Genomic DNA, 7,586 nt, shown 5'->3' on the forward strand with positions numbered 1-7,586 from the left:
ATCGTGCACCTATGGATGAGGACAGTGGGTGGGGAGTGAGGGCGGAGGGTAGGGCGGGAACTGGGAGGAGGGGAGTTATGGGGGGGAAAAAGAGGAACAAATGTAATAATCTGAACAATAAAGATTTAATTTAAATAAATAAATAAATAAATAAAATTTGACTAGTGCTCTGACCATTATTTTAATAGGTTTTCTAATATTAAGTTGTCTTTGCCTTTCTGAGATAAATGTAACTTGATTATGGTGATTTATTCTTTTAGTATACTGTTGAATTTGTTGATTAGCATTTTATTTATAATATTAGCTTAATACATGGTATTAGTATTTTTCTCTTTGTTCTTGTTTTTAATATCAATATTATACTACTTTTGAAAAATTAATTTGGTCACTATATTTTTTTCTACTCAAACAGTTTATATAGCAAGAAAATTATCTCTTCCTTAAAATTTTGGGGAAAAAAATCTATAAAATTATCTAGGCCCAGAGCTTTTGGGGGAAGTAATTCTTTGATAAGTTTTCACTTGTTTCCATTGTTAATTTTTTAAAAAATTTTTTACATCAACTTTACCATTTATACCATTTTGGACAAACTAGTCTGAGTAAATTGCCCTTTTGCTGTATTATTATCTGCTTAAATTCTGGTAAAAATCTTATTCAGATATTAAAAAGTTGGATGAGTAGATATGAAGAGCCCCTACCTTATGTGGGTTCTGTTGAAATGTGAGGGGCTTGTCTTCACAGCCTTATTCTTTGACTTACAGGGGTGAGTAGATTAATTTATAATCTAATGAATATAAGCCAATCTGAATTGGTCAGAGGGAGGACATGGAAAGACTATAGTCCTTGATATTTATTGCCTCCAGAATGGATCTTGTTTCTGCCCTATATTAAAATTAATGCTATATATCATAGTATAATTTTATAGTATTTTAGTATATTTCTTTATAAAATAATGTAAGAAATATTAATATACTTTATATTAATAATTATATAACTTTTAATTACAATGTAACACATATGCCTATATTTTATTAATATGAATATTATAAATAAAGTTTATATTTATAAAATAAAGTATATTTGAAGTAAAATGTATATAAAAATGATAAAATATATATAAAATCAAATTTATGTCTGGAAACTATACCTTCTATGGTACAATATGATACTGAATGGATACAGAAAGGAAATTATAGATCTTAGTTGTTGGGTAGAGTTTTGGGAAAGGTTATAGAATTCTGCCTGCCTCTGAAAGTCGAGGAGCTGGCCAGTTTTCTGTTTGATTCAACTCAGGGCTACAAGCTAGAAATAGAAGTTCCCAAAAAATCTTTACTTTCTTCCTTCTTTAGTTTCATTACTTCTTAATGAATTCATATGTATTTCAAAGGGAAATTGAGACAAGTTTGAAGGAAAGCTATTATAATGATTTTAACCTGGAGTCAGCATTCTTTAATTTTTCAGATATTTTGTTCAAATTATCTTTATTAATATTTTTCTTATTGTTTTCAAATATTTAAGCCCTTTTTAGTTGACTTACATGTAAAAAAATAAGTCAAAGTCGTAATCCATTCTAAATTTGTTTCTCATGTTTTATACATGTTATATATCATGAAGAGTTTTGGTGTGGATACTGCTTTTGTTTTGACAACAAATTAGAGAGTACTTATATAAATTGCCATGATACAGATAAGCAGTCAGAAAACAAAACATGTAGGTCTAAAACACTGGCAAATTAGCTCTTTATAAAAGAACATGTCCCATTCTGAAAGCAAATTGTTACCTTATTATTGATGTTGAGTCTACATTAAGAGGTTTTCCATTTCTAAACAAAAGTACTAAACAATGTTGGGGAAACAAATAATCAAAGTATAGTGGCTATAGTTTCCATCCTTTCATATTAGAAATACAAAAAGGGGAAAGATTTTATATTCATGACCCACTACTTTTATGTCTTACTTTTATGTCTTTTATGAATAACTGCATACTTTTTGCAAATTCCTATTGGAAAGGTGAAGAATTTTAAAAGAAAAAATTATAATTTTTTGTAGGTTCAACTATGCAGAAAATTGAATCTGGATATTGGGTCTATTAAGGCCCTGACAATAAGGCTTTTGGCAGTAGATGCTGTTTTGTCCTTAGGGAATGTACAACTATTCTAAGATCCCTGAGCCCTTAATAAGAGCCAAGGATATGTATCCTAAGACCTTCAGCACTTTTACTCAGATAATGTGCTCTCTGGGTCTTCCTTTTAAAAATCAGCTTCACGTGGATTGTGCTGCAGCTACTATTCCTAAGTGGTTGTGATGCATCACTGTACTTTCCCTTAGGCTTAACAGCCCTGTGCCATCTAGAATGAGATGATATTTTAATAAATATCTTCGCTGTGTATAACTTTTATCAAACATCTATCTTTTGAGGTTATTAATCCTTTTAAGATAAAGTTTTCTTAAGTCCATACAATAAGGTAAGTGTCATTATTAATATGATATAAAAGTTGGATGAGCTACAGGACCTTAGCTCATGATTAATGACAACTCGGAAAGTAGGTGAAGTGAATCTAATATATGTCTCTACGGAAAGATTCTACAGCCCTGCATGATTTACGAGTCAGTAGCTGTTGGTTACTTGTAAAGGATACAAAACCAAGCTCAGGGAAAGCAAACATTCAGAATGAAATCCGACAGAAAAAAATAAATTTGTACTTGTATACTTTGGCAACCTGGTTGTCTAAAAAAGTTGAATATTGTGTGTATATTAAAAATCTTCTTTCTTTTTAATTGTTTAGATTTGAAAAGAGCCAATTCTAAACCACAGATATACAAGAAGGCCATTTTCTCAAACAAGAGTCACCCTTTAACAGTAAGTAAACTCAGAATTTATTATATTGAATGATCTAAGGAATACCTTTTTTAATAACATGAAAAGTCTTGACAGTATTTTGTTGTAAAATTTCTTAGAGAGCTTTTATTTTGACTATCAGAATACTTTCTACTTTATAATTTACCAGTCAGCTGAGGGAGAGCACAGAAATTTATTGTCTAAGACAAAACAAAGATAAGAAAGTGACATAGAAGTTGAGAAATAACTCATATCCTTAGAAATAAGTCTCAAGTATAATTATATTATTTTGGGTTCCTGTGATACTTATAATTAAATAAAGATAAAAATTAAAATACTTTGCCTGGTTCCCTATTGGCCATGCAACCATGATTCCTGGTCACAAAGAAGAAATTATCCAATATCCAATACTCAAGTTCCAGCTCCCAAAGGTCAAAGCTGGAATAATTTGAACAATAAAATAAATAATCACAGAATTAGATTATAGCTCACCCATATAAAATATATATATTCATGATTCCATACTGATATAAATAAATGCTGAATAAATAAAGAAATGGGAAGAGAACCTTTCCTTACAGAGGAATTTACATTAATAGACATAAAAGGAATAAGGGAAATAGAAAATTGCCACTAAAGAACCGCAGTAATAATTGCGCAGGCAAGATGAATACTAAAATTGATTAAAGTGTAAGGTGAAACCGAGTATGTACATAACCTCAAAGTATCCCCCCCCCCAAATATTTATTAACTACAAAGGGAAAAATAGTGTCTTTACAGGGGGAATCCTGGCAGACACCTGGGTTAATATTGCAGTAATAAGATATACTGAGCTCATACCCCCTGAAAAGAGCACATCATGCCTTTGTTATTCTTCTAAAAAAAATCCATAACCTCTTCCTAGCTGGTTTAACTCATTGGATAGAGCGTCAGTCTGCGGAGTGAAGGGTCCCAGGTTCAATTCTGGTCAAGGGCATGTGCCCAAGTTGCAGACTTGATCCTGAGTAGGTGGTGTGCAGGAGGCAACCAATCAATGCTTCTCTCATCATTGATGTTTCTATTTCTCTCTCCCTCTCCTTTCCTTTCTGATATCAATAAAAACATATTTTTTAAAAATCCATAACCTCAACTGAATCATGAGAAAAACCTTAGACAAACCTAAATGGAGAGACATTCTGTAAAATAACCTGACTAGCATTCTTTTTTCTTTTTTCAAAAAAACTTAAAAAATATATTTTTATTGATTTCAGAGAGGAAAGGAAAGGGAGAGAGAGATAGAAACATAAATGATGAGAGAGAATCATCGATTGGATGACTCCTGCAGGACCCACACTGGGGATTGAACATGTGCCCTGACTGGGAATCTGAACCATGACCTCCTGGTTTATAGGTTGATGCTCAAGTACTGAGCCCTGCCAGCCAGGACTGACCAGCATTCTTTAACAGTGTCAGGAGCATAAAAGACAAGTAAAGACAGAAGAACTGTACATTACATATATGCAGTATTTCATATATCACTTATACCTCAATGAAGCTGTTTAAAAAAAAAAAAAAAGACTGAGGAACTGCCACAGATTTGAAGGAGAATTAGGAGACATGAAACAAATGTAATGTGTGATCCTAGATTGGGTCCTAGAACTGAGAAAGGACATTAATGGAAAAAAAACTGGTGGCATCTAAGCAAAGTAGCTTATAGTAGTGTGCCAGTGTTAATATATTAGTTTTGATCACTATACTATGGTCGTAATATGTAATGTAACAGTAGAGGCATCTAGATGAAGGGTACCTGGGAACTCTACTATCTTTGCAACTTTTCTGTAAGCCTCAAATTATTTCCAAATGAAAAAATTCTTTAAAAATAATATTGGACTCACTAAATAATAATCTCAAATTAGATTTTCACTGACTTATAGAGTGAGTTTTTCTGTTAGTTTACAAATCTTAGAACAGGGAGAAGCAGGGGCATTGTTTTCAGCAAGAGTATCCTTTGAGCTGTGTTTCTTAGTTCTGTCCATACGCTGCCATCCTTACCCCTGCAAGTTTGATCTCCACTTAATGCCTCTGGTCTCCTGGAAAACCTATGAGTGGGGAAATGCCACAAGACTTTGCCTCCTTGGGAACCACCTCTTAGCCAAGTTTTTAGTTGGTGATAAGCAGTGTCTGATTTGAATGTTCAAACCAAAACTGTGAAAGTATTTAGATCTCATGAATAATCTCTTGATCCACCAGTCTTCATGACCCAAGACAGCATTTGAACAAGAACTTAGAATTAAGTAGTCTTATATTTAAATAATGAAGATGAGAGAATATCATATTACTTTTAGGTAAAATGTCTGGGAATTCAGTAAATACAAATAGTACTGAGTGAACTTTGTTTCTTAAAGGAAATCAATAGCAGCATTGAGTTTGCTTAGAAAATCAGTTTAAGTTTAGAAAAACCTAAAGCCACTTTAAATCCAAACATGAAGCTCTTGAAAGATGAAATAAGTGGCAAGTATGTACTTTGGCATCTGAAAATCAGTATTTGGTTTGAATTTTAAGTGTCTGGGCATGAAAAATGAAATGCTAAGTATTAGGAATTCTTCCCCAGATTTTTTGCCGGTCTCTTGTGTGTTCAGCCAATTTAGTAAATCACACTATTTCATAGATTTTAGGTGAAACAAGAACAACAGAAGTTGTACCTAGAGTAGTCAAATTCATAGAGACACAAAGTAGAATGGTGGCTATCAGGGGTGAGTTGGAGAGTTAGTGTTTGATGAGTATAGTTTCAGTTTGGGAAGATGAAAAAGTTCTGGAGCTGGATAGTGGTGATGGTTACAAAACATTGTGAATGTACTTAATGCCACAGAACTGTACATTTAGAAATGATTAAGATGGTAAATTTTTGTTATCTATATTTTACCACATTTTTAGAGTAAAAAAGAAACAACAGAAGTCTTCAGCAGTTACATTTCACTTCTTTGCTAGGGTGCCCAGTTATGAGAAGAATCTCTGCCTGTGAACATTTATCCTTAGGAATATATATATATTTTTTTAATCTAGAGATGATTCCCCAGACATCATTTTCCAACTGGTAGTTTAAATGGCTCCTATATCATAAATTGTGCAAATAAAAAGAAACGTGGTACACAGGAAACAGTAGAGCTGGGGTGGTTGGGTTATTTGTGGAGTTAATTTATAACTAAGACAAATGAATCTATAAAAAGAAGAAAAATCCCATAAGAAATATGTTAACTGATAGTAAGGGAGAAAAAAGAGTTTAGATAAAAGATATCTGAACTTGTTTGGTCCCAGTGATTTTATGGCTGAAGAATTCAATTATAGGTGTACTGGGTGGAGCAAATCACAATTCTGTAAATTACTGATAGGACATAACGATCTTTATCATTTTCTGTATGTGCTCACATGCAAAGTTCAGTCTAGCTCTCTGTAAATAGACTCTCAGCCTACCTATACTGCTATGTATGAATTCAGGGCTTCAGGATTAGAACATAGATAATGTTTACTTTTAAAACCTTAGAAGCAGGTAGGCGATACATTTAGAAATAAGATTAGGAACTAGAACAAAATGACTTTTGCTTTTGAATTTTGGCCATTGGATTTGTCTCATTTTACATTAAATCTTTTTAAGTCATTTTTATTACTGAAAACTTGTGAAAATATATTTTAAAAACACACACAATCACATATAAACTACTACTTCTTAAAATCAAAAGACCTATCTCTCGTACAGGCAGATATGTACTTTGGCATCTGAAAATGAGTATTTGGTCTGAATTTTAAGTGTTAGGTTTGAAAAATGAAATGCTAAGTGGCTTTAAGTGATTTTAAACTACTTCTGCTTAGTTTCTTACAGTCCTTGTTAGCATGTTTACATTTTTACTTAATGACAGTGATAGTACCTGTAGCATTTTTGCTTCTTTCACTGTTAGATCATTTAAATCTTTGTGTCCACTTAGCTTTTAAATTTGTCATAATGGCAGCATAATAGTTAATCTTAGTGATATCACATAATTTACTGAGCAGTTTTAGGTAGTTTTTTAGTTTTTTATTACTATACAATTACTATTTATTCTAATATCATTACATATAGTGAATATCTTCATGCACATACTTCACTTTTTAAAAATTATTTTCTTTAGCTAAATCACTAAAGAAGTTTCTATGTCAAAGAGTTTAAGCAACTATATTACTCTTGCATTATTCGTTTTTATGACATTTCAAATTACTCTAAGGATATATTAGTAGCGAAATGAATAAAAACTTATTTCCAAAGCATACATGATTCCTATTTATTTAAATATATTATTTTTTAGCCAAGGATTTGTATGTGTTACAGTGAGATGAAAATAGAGAGGAGTTTCACCAATTACTTAGATATCAGAAAAATATGGAATTTTTTATGGTTTTGGGGTCGGGTGAAAAAAACCTATTTAATTGCAGGGAAGTTGTAGATTATTTCCTAAGGCTGTGTCAAATTTAAATAAAATATAAAGACTGTGCTGTGGGTGCCTCATGGCCTTTAAGTCCACACCTTGCTAGCTGTTAGAAAGGAATGACTGCTTTAAAAATACAGCTTAACCAAAATAGGACGTCCAGAGCGTTGTATACAATCCAGCTTTTTAAAATATTAAGTTAAAGATTTTAATTTGTGATTTAAATATTTGAGGGGAATATTAATTTTAGAATAAAGATATAACAGAAAATTTGAATATACAAAATTATGTGGTTAAATATACTACAATAAG

The 7,586-nt window shown here is 31.8% G+C and overlaps 1 protein-coding gene across 1 annotated transcript in view; it reads left to right on the plus strand.

The window, feature by feature from the left end:
• Positions 1-2,786: 2,786 nt before the first annotated feature.
• PPARG (peroxisome proliferator activated receptor gamma) overlaps positions 2,787-7,586 on the plus strand; it is a 96,962-nt gene continuing 92,162 nt past the window's right edge. The window contains exon 1 of the mRNA XM_006758284.2: positions 2,787-2,859. The gene's annotated coding sequence lies outside the window, so the exon portion shown is untranslated. The remainder of the gene's footprint in view (positions 2,860-7,586) is intronic.

Source organism: Myotis davidii, unplaced genomic scaffold, assembly GCF_000327345.1.
Source record: "Myotis davidii unplaced genomic scaffold, ASM32734v1 scaffold73, whole genome shotgun sequence".
Taxonomy (NCBI): Eukaryota; Metazoa; Chordata; class Mammalia; order Chiroptera; family Vespertilionidae; genus Myotis; species Myotis davidii.